The 12921-nt window shown below is 43.2% G+C and overlaps 1 protein-coding gene across 4 annotated transcripts in view; it reads left to right on the plus strand.

Annotated features, from left to right (window-relative positions):
* The window catches only part of FGD3 (FYVE, RhoGEF and PH domain containing 3), a 105792-nt gene that overhangs the window by 8839 nt on the left and 84032 nt on the right, over positions 1-12921 (plus strand). Inside the window, exon 1 of one of the 4 annotated variants that reach the window (XM_082060375.1) lies at positions 4278-4359. The exons of the other annotated variants lie outside the window; for them this stretch is intronic. The gene's annotated coding sequence lies outside the window, so the exon portion shown is untranslated. Of the gene's footprint in view, positions 1-4277; positions 4360-12921 lie in introns of those variants that run through there. 4 annotated transcript variants of the gene reach the window in all.

The following is a 12921-nucleotide window of genomic DNA, read 5'->3' on the forward strand; positions in this document are numbered from 1 at the left end:
GCTCGGTGGAGGTTCCGAAACCCAGGAGCTGTGGATGGTGCCTGTAATTTGGGAATGGTTTGGTGAAATGCTCTTAAAGATCTTAAACCCTGAGAACCCAGGTGTTAAACTTGGCTATTTGATTTCCGCTACATCTGCTTTTGCACCTATATTGCTTGGCTCTCCCAAGCGGCTGCTGTAAGAATATATTCCAAATCTGCCAAACAGATTAGATTATCCTGTCTCCTGTTTCCTGATTTATCCCATCAGCTTCACCGGAGGAACCTCGAGCTCCTTGTTGAGTCCTGGTCACCTGTTTGTCCCACTCCAGGGCCCCAGGACAGTGGAACCTCGTGTGCTCCCGCTGTGCCTCAGCATCAGCCTCCCGCTTGCTGTTTCCTTTGCTCACTGCTTTTGTCTCTCGCCCCTCCTGACATCTTGCAGTTCCGTGGTACCTTCACGATAGTCCTTGATGACATCTCTTTCCAAGATGTGTTTCTGTTGTGGCATCTGCTTGACTGACAGTCTGTAATTAAAATGAATAAAAACTGAGTTGCCGCAGTTACAGGCCCGCTCAGCATTGATATTCAGATCCTTCTGGTGGCCAGATTGCAAAAATGCACATTTGTATTTTCCTCCCTCTGAAACTTGGTTTTAACTCCGAAACCTTGAGATTTAGATAGATCATGCGAGTGCGTTTTGATAGCTGCATAATTGTGCTGCTGTTTCCCTGTTTGTGTTTGGTGCTGCCTTCTGTTTGTTGGTTTGTTTCCCCCCTAGAATTTATGTTCTTCTATCTCGTGATGGACAAGAAGTGATCTGAAGTGTTAAATCAGACTTTTAAGCGTGTAGGATGTGGGTGTAGCTTGCAGAATTCTGGGTGTGGTGATATGATAACTAATGAAAATGATCATCGTTGTCATTCCTGAGAACTGTGCATCCTGCGGGGAATCCCTGGCGCTCCCTGCAGAGCAGGCGCTTCACACTCAAAACTGAGTTTTGCCTTTTTTATTTCACTACCTAGTGGGGAAAAAAAGCTGAGGCTTCATCTAATGTCCATTTGATTAGTAAATCGATATCTCATGTTGATCTATCTTTTGAAATGCGTGGAAGATGTCTAAAAGTCATGCGCCATAGTTTCTAAAAATACTGCAAAATCGTCATTTGCATTGAAAGCCTTAAAATACTCTCTTTTTTTTTTGGTGGAATATCATTGAAGTTTGTCTTTTAAAAACATCGATTAGGATGTTAAAAGGTAGTTATAAAACAGGAGCAGTTATAGTTCCCATAGTTAGAAAAGGGGAGCAGTTCAGCTGTAACTCGATTCCGTAACTTCCTTTTTATTTTATTTTAAGGACTTGAAAATCTGGTGGTGCTTTACGTTTTCTTAAGTTGACGATCGTGACTGCAGTGGTGTCCCCGTGCTGAAGAGCCATATGGCACACTTCAAAATCAAAACTGTTATTTTTCGGTCTGGCGTAACGATGCAAAAGAGAAAACTCAGTTATTTCGCTTATGGGCAGAGTACGCAGAGCGCTCTGGTTTTTAGTGTTTCAGCAAGTTTGTTGTTTAAAGACATGACCCAAAGGAATTTTACCTTTTTACCCTCGTGCTTCTGCTGTCAGATATTGAGGGGAGGTCGTACTTAAAGGGGTTAACAGAGGATGGAGCAAGATGAAGCCTCATGTGAGCAGCCCGAGGTTGGGCCGCCATTCTTCTTGCGTGTCGTACAATGTCGGTGGATAAACTGCACAGGACTCGGGTGTTGCATGGCTGTAGAGACAGGAATCTGTTTGGAAAATGCTTATCCAAAAGAGAGCCCAGATGGGAAATGTTGGGGATGTTCAAGTTACTGTTAGATTTATACGCAGAGTTCTGCTTAAAATGATGCTTCTTTATTATGTGTGTTTTTAGATGATATCATGGCTGGGTAATAGACTTGTGGAAATGTGTCTGTTGAATGAATGTGTAATTAATGCTGTGTATTATGTCCAGAGTAATGTAATTCACAAGCTTTTTCTTTGTAAGAACTGTGTTTGGCAAGTAGTATTGTTCTTTGTATGTTAAGAATGTTCAGAAACTGTGTGTAGATTGTTTCACTTCCTTGTTTTGGCTCTTTTATTGGTTTTGGGTTTTAATGATGAAAACGTATTGCTGTGTCTTTAGCCGACACTTCAATACACTTTGAATTTTCCCCGTTCCTTGCACCTAGCTGACCTGTTCAAAATGCTGTGTGGAGCCTTCGTTTGGACTTGCTGGTATTGATTAAACCTGATTTTTATTAATTTTTTTTCTCCTTTTAAAATACATTTAATGTATTTTTAAGAAATCCGTGCTGGATCTCACAATTGCAGGATTTGAGCTAGTTTGTTTAAACAAGAAAACAACAAAAACTGGAAGTCTGCATTTTTTCTGCGTTGTTATTATTTAAGGGCAGTCGTGATAAGGTCTGATTTATGTGGGGTTTGTAGCACAGTCTCAGCTATGGATTTCTACAAACAGAATGTTAGAGAGCTTAGAAGTGTTTGTGTAAGTTAGATAATGACAGTATTTGGTGCTGTGCCCTGTGTGAAATATGTAGCATATTAAATAAAGATATCGACATATCTTCTCTTATTTGGAGCTGGTCTAAAGGGGTCAGTGTTGCTGCTCTTTGTTTAGGCCCACCCATTAAATCTGTCCTCTGTGTAGTCTGACTATAAGGGTTAAAACCAAGTTAAACGCATTTTCAGTTTTTGTTGTCTATTGAAATTAAATCTTGTATGGTTTTTCGTTTGGGTTTTGTAGGACGTGGTGGGCTTTTCCGTGTGGTTGTGGTGTTGGTTTTTTGTTAGATAAATTGCAGTACAATCCCTTCTTGAGAGCAATTAAGAATATGACAGCCTTCCTTCCAGACTGTTTTTCAGCGCTGACAATTGTCTTCTAAATATTTGGTCCAAAGCGGCAGCTCCCGCTCCATCAGGCAGCCCTGCTTCCCAATCCATTCCTGCCGCAGTCGCTTTTCCAGAAGGTTAATGCAAACACCGTTTCTTCCTTCCCTTAACCTCTGTCCTACTATGTAAAAATAACTATTTGTGTTTAAATTGGAATTGTTTCTTCCTGCTAGCCTCCAAATTTAGGAGCGTTCCTTCTGCTCTCTTCTGCAGCCGGCCTCTGCGGGCCTGATGGTCTGAACTAGGCCGAGGTACAGCCGGGGTGGCCGAGGTGGGGAGGACGGCAAAATCTTTGTTACAAGTAGTAGTTTTGGGGTGTGGGTGGGTTGGTTTTGTGCATGTGTGTTAGTTTTTTAAGAAGGCCTTTGAAAATAACATTATCTGTTGTACACAGGGTGAAATACCTCCGTCCCAGTTCAGGCAAACAGCAGGTCCTTGGCCATACAAGCTCAGCTTTAGTTTGCAATGCGTGTCACCAGATCCTCAGATGGATTTGCCACTAGAAAAGGAACATTATCTTTTGAATTCAGGTTGGCTAACCCCCTATTAAAAGTGGGTTTGCAGTGTTTGTAAGCTGGGACACACCATAGCCTTATATCATGTAGTCAGGAGTGAAATACAGTGAAATACTTTCTACTCTCTGCACAGTCGTGTTTAGTTTCATGATTTTTAGGATGACACTTCAAAAACAAGCGCTGATGCTTGATTTTCAGTGCTGTAGGCAGCCTACAATACTAAGCAGATCCAGTACAGCAGAAGATAAAATATTTACCAGTGTCTTGTCAGGGGGAAAAAAGGATTCTTCTGAGTTTGTGGGGATTCAGTCTATTCCCTTGCAGCTTTGTAAGAAAATGTATATGTATTTTGCTCAGGCTTACATTGCAAGTACGCTCAGAGACCTGAACCAAACCTAGACTTCCCTGCAAACCGTGGCTTGGGTTTTTCTCCTTCATGTTCAGATGTTGAGTAATCCTTAGATTATTTTTAAAGTGTTTGGGCATACAGATTGTAAAGGAGTGTCATTGTTTAAAATCTAGGGTGCTTAACAGTTAATGATTTTCTTCAACATATCAATATCATTAGGAAAGAAAACAGGCTATTATAGGTTGTTTTTCTACTGTCTTTTCCACTCTCTAATTACAGGCTTGATATGGGTTTTATCGTTTAGGTGGCATGACGGACTTTGGTCAAACAGGGCAGGAAATGACAGGGACAAATGTTTACTGTCTGCTACACCCCTCTGTTCCAATGGGAAAATAGAAGTAGGAACAACACTTTTTTCTTTCCCCCTTCATTTTCCTCTTACTCGGATGACTGTGAGTTCATTAGAATGGAAATGAGTTGAAGAGGCTCCAGTCGCAGCTCTGGTTATGAAGAACCTGGGTACCTCTGGAAAGACGAGGTTTCTTTGAACTTGGGAGACGAGGAAAAATTGCAGCAGGCAAAGGTATCTATCAGTCTTGTAGTGAATATAAAATGTTTTATGATTAGTGGCTCAAGGGGTTACAGAAATACTTATGAGGGCTGTGGGAAAAGTGAGGTGCCAGATGCTAGAAAGTGGGGGGATTTGGGTTCTGTCAGAGAAAGGAGCTTTGCAATGATGTTATTGAATGGGGAATCCTCTACAGCAGTTCGGGGTGTCCTGCAGGAAGTCACAGTGGTAGCAGAGATTGTCTTGGCATCTCGTAACAGCTTAATCGAGTCCAAGAGAAGTGTTTTCTGCATTTCTGCAGCTCTACTTGGCTGGTGTTGCAGGGAGCTCTTAATTGTTAATACCAGTAGGGATCCTTTCCGCCCCCCCGTTCAAGCCTGAGTTACCACTGTACTGTCAGCGTACTTGCCACCAACAATACAGGCGATGCTAGAAATATGTGTATTTAAGGAATCTGGAAGATGTATGTCAGGAGAAGATTTCTTTACCTAGAAGCTGGTGCTGGGGCAGAGTTCTGTCTGTTTGTATTGAAAAAACTGGCATTTAATTGAGTCCTCAGAAGACCGTAGATCTCTACTGGAAAAAGTGGGTGTTGTAGGAAACTCTAGATATAGCCATGCTAATTCTCGTAAATCTCTCAGCTTCTTTCCATGCCCCTAAACACAGGGTTTGCAATCCCTAATGGGGTATGAAGACACCGCATTGAAGTGGCTTTACTTGGCACCGTGTTAAGACATTCTGAGGCCTTGAGACGTAACACAGCTTGGTTCTGGCACCGTTGCTGCGCTGCAGTTTGTGGAGGAGGGCTCCTCTTATCCTATGTGTGGAGTTAGGAGCTTTTTATCCTACTAGGACTAATAGCAAGACCGTATCTCTACCTTGGAGCACCAGAGGTACACTCATGGGGCAGTATGCTGATTATTATATATATATATTTTTTAATTAAATATTTTAACCTCATTAGTTACCTTAAGAGTTTCTAGATTTCACCCAAAACAACTGGTGTGGAACTTGGAGGTTGCTGGGAGGTGAGGTGTGACCATTGTGTCAGGTTTGCCTGCAGTTAGGCAGACCATGTTTTGCACTTAGTCGCTTGACAGTTTTTAATCAGGAGAACTAGAAACTTGGCCTGTTTCAAGTACTGACTTACACTGTATTATTTAAACAACTGAATGTTTAGATGTTAGCATACAGTACATGCACTTTAATCTGACTGTGAATCAGCTACCTTTGAATTGAGCCTTGAGGTAATGCTTTTTGGTCTTTGTCAGCACAGTTGGATTTCTGACAGCGATTGAGAAAGCTGAGAAGAGGATTTGCTTTGTTTCCTCTGATGTATTACAGTATTTTGTCTCTTCCTTACGTCATCTGGGACAGTTGAGGATTTTATTTGGAGTCTGAAAAAAAAAAGATTAGATTATTTGAACTGGCTGGAAACTCTGCTGGTCTTGGGAGGTTCAGCTTTAAGCCTGCCCAAAAGCTGGGCTTGGATCTAGGCTAGCTTGTTACTAGCAAGGCAGCTCTTTGCATGAAGAACTGCATCTGCTGGTGTTTTGGATAACCTTTAGGGTTTCAACTTCATTTTGAGTGTGTAATCATAGAGTCTCCCTTGCAGCCGGGTGGATAAGCTCTCCAGCCCTGGCATCGGCGTCTACCAAGAGCAGCTGTGACCTGGGATGCACAGGGGAGCAGTCCATAACAAACATTTTATCCAGCGGGTGCTGCCTGTTAGAAATCCCTGCCGAGAAGTTTGCCCTCACCTCCTCCTGAATAGCCTGGACTTTGTTAAAAATCTGCTGCAGTGGCAGGTAGGCTTCTCTCTTGTGTCAGATTTGGGAAAAGACTGGGTCTGGGGAAGAGAAGAGAAGAAGAGAAGAATAATTTCAGTTGGAAGAGACTCTCAGGATCATTGAGTCCAATCATAACCCAACTCTAGCACTAACCCATGTCTCTAAGAACCTCCTCTAAATGCCTTTTCAACCCCTCCAGGGATGGTGACTCCAGCACTCCCCTGGGCAGCCTGTTCCAATGCCTGACAACCCTTTCCAGGAAGAATTTTTTCCTCATATTGAATCTAAACCTCCCCAGTGCAACCTGAGGCCATTTCCTCTTGTCCTATGACTTACTACTTGCGAGAAGAGACCGACACCCTCTGTGCTACAACCTCCTTTCAGGTAGCTGTAGACAGCAATAAGGGGAGCCATATAAACAATTCTTGCAGCATTTTTGTTCCCGGTTCAGGAGTGGGAAGAAGTTCCACTTGGTATTGTCCCTATTGACATGTATTCTTAGGTTTTAAGGTTTAGCAGTAGGTTTTCCTTAGGTAAAACATTTAGGTTAAATATATCAAAGAAAATAAAAATAGCTCCTGTTGGCTGTGTCTCCATCAGCAATGAATGCAGCCTATAGAAGTGGATCCATGGAAGGAAACCGGTGCTGACGACCCGGCATCTGCCCGGTGTGTTTGAAGGGTTTTTAGGTGAGCTCTCGCCTGTTTGCTGGTGCGCACTGAGTGTGCTCACATACAGATACTTAGAAGATACTTGGAAGAACTTAGCTGAAAGGAAAAATCACTAAAAGAGTCTTGGTTTTGACAAAACCAGGACATTGCCTCTCCTTGTGTCGCTGCCTCTGACAGAGCGTAGGAGTGTGGGCTGGTTGTGTATCCAAACGGTGTACCTCGCTCATCAAGTTAATTTTGGATTAATTACTTGAACTTGATGGACTCCAGCTTCCGTAGACTTTGGCAGACAGGACCATGTTGTGGAGGCTGGGTTGTTTTCTATGGCAATCAGATTTTGCTGTGATTTCAAACAGTTAAAAGGTGCTTTAGTGGCATCAATAGCCATGATCTTCCACAGCAATGAAATGGTTTGAAAGGCTGGGAAGATACTGTTGATTTTTTTTCTACCTTGTAACTTGATTCACATTTTTAGGAAGATGAAAAGTGTTAATGTTTCCCAAAGGTATCTGCCCCACGGCTGGCTTATCAAGATTGCTAAATAATGTATTTAAAGATCAATGTCTTTAAAGTATCCCATTTTTTGGAGGGGTGCAGTTACTTTGAGGTTAATCATTTGGTGGTGAGCCTGGTGAAGGTTCGGTTTTTATTTCCTCAAACTCATTAGGGGTTTGTTCTTTCTCTTCTCTTCTTGACTTGGTTTCTTACTTCGATGATAACAAAGGAGATGTATATTTATTTAAATCATTATGTCAGAGGTATTAGAGAGAGGAGGCCAGAATGTGCGTTTAAAAGGCACAGAAAATAAATGGGAAGTTCGTTTTCTAGCTCAGTGATTGCTCTTTTATTTAAAGCAATGAAACATACTTGTTGATCTTAATTAAGGCATCTGATTTCTTTCTTCTTCTTCCCCCCCCCACCTCCCATGAGGGAGAACAGTTTGATATATCACCAAAGGTGACTGGTTTCATTTAAAGCTCCGGATCTCAGGTTACATTACAAACAAAAGAAGTAGTAATTTGACTAAGGTTTTTCTGATGTCTTTGCTGGAGACACACAGCTTTTTAGTTGCTTTCTGAATGCTTTTTAGTAGCTTTTGGACAGTAAGTCATAAATAACTCGAGTTTCCTGAATTTCAGTGGAGTAAGTCCATCAGATCCCTAGATGTGTTATGAGAGTCTTAATGGCTGATCCTCTTCTAAACACCTGCACCTGACAGAGGTTTGTAGTCTGGTTATTTGCGTCTCTGAGGTCACAGGTAAATATTATCTCTGCTTAATTTGTTTATTTTTACTCGCCTAGTACAATTTGCTCTAAGGACAGGTTATTTCCGTGCAGTTCTGTGTCAATCCACCAGATGACACTTGATGCTTAGAGATGAGGAAGATGAGTGGTCTGTATCAGAAATTATCTATTCCTTTGTTAATTTAGAAAGAGAGTGAAATTCAGAGCATTTTATTTCAAAGTGGTTTTTTATTTTCATTTTTTATATGGTACTTGTAAAATGTTAGGGGTGTGTATCAGAAGTGCTTATATGCTCTACTTGGGCTTTTCCTAAAAGAAAAAGTTGAGGGGAGACTTTTTTATACAAGCTTTGAACAAAGCTGTGCAGTGTATTAAAACCACCATCACCATCACCTTTTGCTGGGCTGTTAGTAGCAATGGAATGAGAGGTTAGCGAAAGGAGCGCAGGCCCTGGAAGGCCCTTCTCACCCTGCTCACTCTCACCATTTCTGCGGTGGAGCCCTGGTCCCTTGACAGGCTTTACCACAACGGTGACAGACATTACAAATATGTAGATAGTTCAGACCCATCTTTGGCAATGCAGAGTGTTCTTGTGCACGTACCTGTCCGTGCAGAGCAAGGCGTGATGTGAAACCAAGGGAAGGTTGTTGTGTTTGTACCAACGCAGAGCTGAACAGCAACGCTGTGATGAGCCAGAGGACTAAATTCTGGTGTTAGCTTGTTTTTGTGTGTGTAGGAAACAGTGGATATATACGCCAGAAAATGTTATTGTAGCAATATGTCAAGGGTTTAGATTGCGGGGTGACAATCAAACCCTGGCAGATGTATTGTTAACCTCCTCTCCCCCCCACTTCCCCCTTTTGCTCCTCCCTCTCCCCCTTCCCACTCAGGACAGGCGATCGGGAGGGAAAGAAGGACAGAGAGAAGAGAGTTGGAAAAAATTAAAGATGTTTTACTAATGCTACTAATAAGAATAGAGAAAATAATACAAAATATACAAAACCAATCTTGAAAGTCTCAGCAACTGCAGAGCTGGCACCCGAAGGCCTGGACTGGACTCTGCAGCCAAGCGGAGCTGGATTCAGTCTGTCACTGGCCTCAGTTCACAGGGACGACTCGCAAGATCCTCTCCTAATGTCGGCCATAAGGAAAAGGGAAAAGGCAAAAAGGGACGATATCCTCGTGATCTCCCACTTTTATATGAAGTATTCACGTGAATGGGATGTTATACACAGTTGGTCAGTTTCTAGGTCACTTGTTTCTTGTCACCCCTTTCGCGAGATGTCCATCCATGCTTTTCAATAAGTTTGCATTCCATTGCTATGTTCACCAAAACATGTGTCTGGTTCTCCAGGAAAATGCAGCTAATATGAAGGCTTAAGCTGACAGGCAAAATCACTAAAAGAGAAACTTGTTCTTAACAAAACCAGGACACAATATTTCTGAAGTCAATAAAATACTATGTTGTAAAGGGTTCTGGGTGATGTGTTTTTATCGACTGGGCCCCCCAGGTGAAGGGAGGAGTGGGGCTCGGGCCCTTTCCTGCCCATCCTGGAGGCGGCTGCATCCGCAGCCTCGGCCGCACCGTGTTCATCTCAGCAACGCTTTTGTGGCACTTTCTCACTGCTGTTCATCCTGAGAAACAGTTCGTAATTAGAGAAGTACAAGATGGGTCACGTTTAGCTCTTCCAGTTGGAACTCTGTGGTGTTTAGGAGGTTTATAGATGCATAAAAAGGATCAGTGGCTGTTTTGTGAGTAAAACACATAATTTTATATGAAGTAATCCACCTCCCGCCAAATAACCTATTTTCTCGCAGCTTTTTTTTTTTCTTTGTGTCTTTTTCTTTACTCTCTGCTGAACGAATGATTAAGGTCCTGTGCCTAAGCAATGTCATCTGTTACACCACGATTTTGGAAGTAATGCGCTTCACCGGTGTTCTAATTCGATAGCTTTAAGATTAATCTAACTTTTTTTTTTTTTTACATTATCTTTGAAATAATACAACTTAAGTAGCTAGCACATAAATCTGTGGCTTTGCCTTACTTGTTTTTGCAGGTAAGTTATTTGTAACTCCGTGTTTATGTATTAAGCAGCTGGTTTGCGTTGCTCAGCGGGATCTGCTCTGGGGCTCTGGATCCCATGCAGCTCTTGTGTGGCTGTGACCTGGTATTAGTGGTTCAAGTAACTTTCTCCGAGTTACTCGACATTCTTGTTTCTCTTCTGATGTCATTCGTGATGAGTAAAGGAACCACAGTGTGCACAGATGTGTAACAGAAGCATTTTCAATCTGACGCGTCAGGCTGTGTTCCCAGGATTGGGGGTTTGGACAAGGGAATAGAGTGCACTATCAGCAAGTTTGCTGAGGACACCAGGCTGGGAGGAGTGGCTGACACTGGAAGCTGTGCTGCCATCAGAGACCTGGATGGGCTGGAGAGCTGGGCACAGAGAAATTTAATGAAATATAACAAGGGAAAGTGTAGAGTTTTGCATCTGGGTAGGAACAACCCCAGGTTGCAGTATAAGTTGGGGAAAGACCTGTTGGAGAGCAGTGTAGGGGAAAGGGACCTGGGGGTCCTGGGGACAGCAGGATGAGCATGACCCAGCACTGTGCCCTTGTGGCCAGGAAGCCAATGGTACCTGGGGTGGGTTAGAAGAGGGTGGTCAGTAGGTCAGAGAGGTTCTCCTGCCCCTCTGCTCTGCCCTGGGGAGACCACACCTGGAATCTTGTGTCCAGTTGTGGCCCCTCAGTTCCAGCAGGACAGGGAACTGCTGGAGAGAGTCCAGCGCAGCCACCAAGATGCTGGAGGGAGTGGAGCATCTCCCGTGTGAGGAAAGGCTGAGGGAGCTGGGGCTCTGGAGCTGGACAAGAGGAGACTGAGGGGGGACTCATTCCTGGGGATCAATATGGAAAGGGAGAGTGTCAGGAGGATGGAGCCAGGCTCTTCTGGTGACAACCAGTGACAGGACAAGGGGTAATGGGTTCAAACTGGAACACAGGAGGTTCCACTTAAAGATGAGAAGAAACTTGTTCCTGGTGAGGGTGGCAGAGCCTGGCCCAGGCTGCCCAGGGGGGCTGTGGAGTCTCCTTCTGTGCAGACATTCCAACCCGCCTGGACACCTTCCTGTGTAACCTCATCTGGGTGTTCCTGCTCCATGGGGGGATTGCACTGGATGAGCTTTCCAGGGCCCTTCCAACCCCTGACATTCTGGGATTCTGTGATCCTGTAATTGTACTGAATTGACTGAAGTGAAAATTGGACATTTATTGATGATTTTTTTTTTTTTTTTTTTTTTTTTTTTGGTTGGCTGTTTTTTTTTCCTGGTTGGGAAATACCAAACCATGGCAACTGATGTAATTCCACCTAAACTCTTTGCACTTAAACATACTCAGCATCCAGGGTGCAGGTGGGGGGCGGTGCAGCCCCTGTGCAGGGGGGTTGCAGGATCTCCTCACAGTCCTGAGCACTCTGTGCTGTGTTCTGCTCTTGGAAATTACCTTTTCTGATGAGTAACATAAAATCTTGGAAAACTTGGTGTTCCACAGGGAAATTTTGAAATCTCAAATTCAATGCCAGTATTTTTGTTTGGTTTATGTTTTAGTAAAAATGAATAAAAAACCCCATGTCATCTAGTCTATTCTACCTTATCTATTTTAATGCAATATAACCTATTACTCTCTTTGGCCAACTAGTAAAGGGCAAAAAACCTGCAGAACAGGAGAAGTGAAGGGGAATGATAGTTCCTGCTGAAGACCTGGGAATCATCTGCCTAGCAGATGTTAAAAATAAGTCTTGCAACTATTCTGCTTTTAGATGTGTGTGTGTGTAGCTCATGGATTTATGCACATTCTTCCTATAATGTTCCCCTGATAAAATCCATGATCAGTTAGTGAAATTGCGGTATATATGTTGGCAGGTCCACCTGTGTTTGAAATCTGTCCTAACATTAATCTTAGGAAAATTGGGGATGGGTCATTTTCATTAGTGGACCTTTGCTCAGGAATGTAGGTCAGTGTGCACAGCTGGAAGGATTGGCTTGCTCCTCTGTTCGTGACTGCTCATTTTAAGGAGCTTCAGATTTATGCTCTGTGGCCCACCCTGTGGGTTTCCACTGCCCCTTCCCTTCCCTTCCCTTCCCTTCCCTTCCCTTCCCTTCCCTTCCCTTCCCTTCCCTTCCCTTCCCTTCCCTTCCCTTCCCTTCCCTTCCCTTCCCTTCCCTTCCCTTCCCTTCCCTTCCCTTCCCTTCCCTTCCCTTCCCTTCCCTTCCCTTCCCACAGTTCTGTATTTTTCATGTGTCTTTAGCCCAGGAAGAATTTCAGATGTTGCCTAATTCAGTCAAAGGGAAACATGGTTAAGAAGGGGCCACTTGTGGTCTGTCTGGGTGAGATTCTACAAGACCTGACTTTGCAGAGTTTGAAAAGCTCTTAAATGTCAGGAGGAACATTAAAGTTTCTGTTTGGAGGGTTGGCAAAATTGCATCAAATAATCAGTACGCTTTGTAATTTAAATCTGAATTTCCCTTGGTCTTTTTTATCCTGTGCACAGACGTAAAACACAGCCTCATCTCGCTTCGTCTTTTGCTTCTCACACCCCTCATACCTGGGCAGTATATTAAAATAGAGGAATTCCATGTCTGATCGCAGGAAAGCTGGGCTGGTATGAAATAGTTTACAGGCCATGGTATGAATTTGTCATGTTCCCTGCTGCCCTCCCTCTTTCCGTTCCCTCTGTTAGCCAAATCCTTTGTTTTTAATTATCATCACTCTTTTTTCCTCTTGTAATGCTTATGGTCAACTCTTTCAGCTTCAGTTTTGTCTCAAAACCCCATGAAAGAATTATACCAAAACCATAAAACTGTAATTCTCAAACA

Source organism: Streptopelia decaocto, assembly GCF_964273445.1.
Source record: "Streptopelia decaocto genome assembly, chromosome: 8".
NCBI classification, from domain to species: domain Eukaryota; kingdom Metazoa; phylum Chordata; class Aves; order Columbiformes; family Columbidae; genus Streptopelia; species Streptopelia decaocto.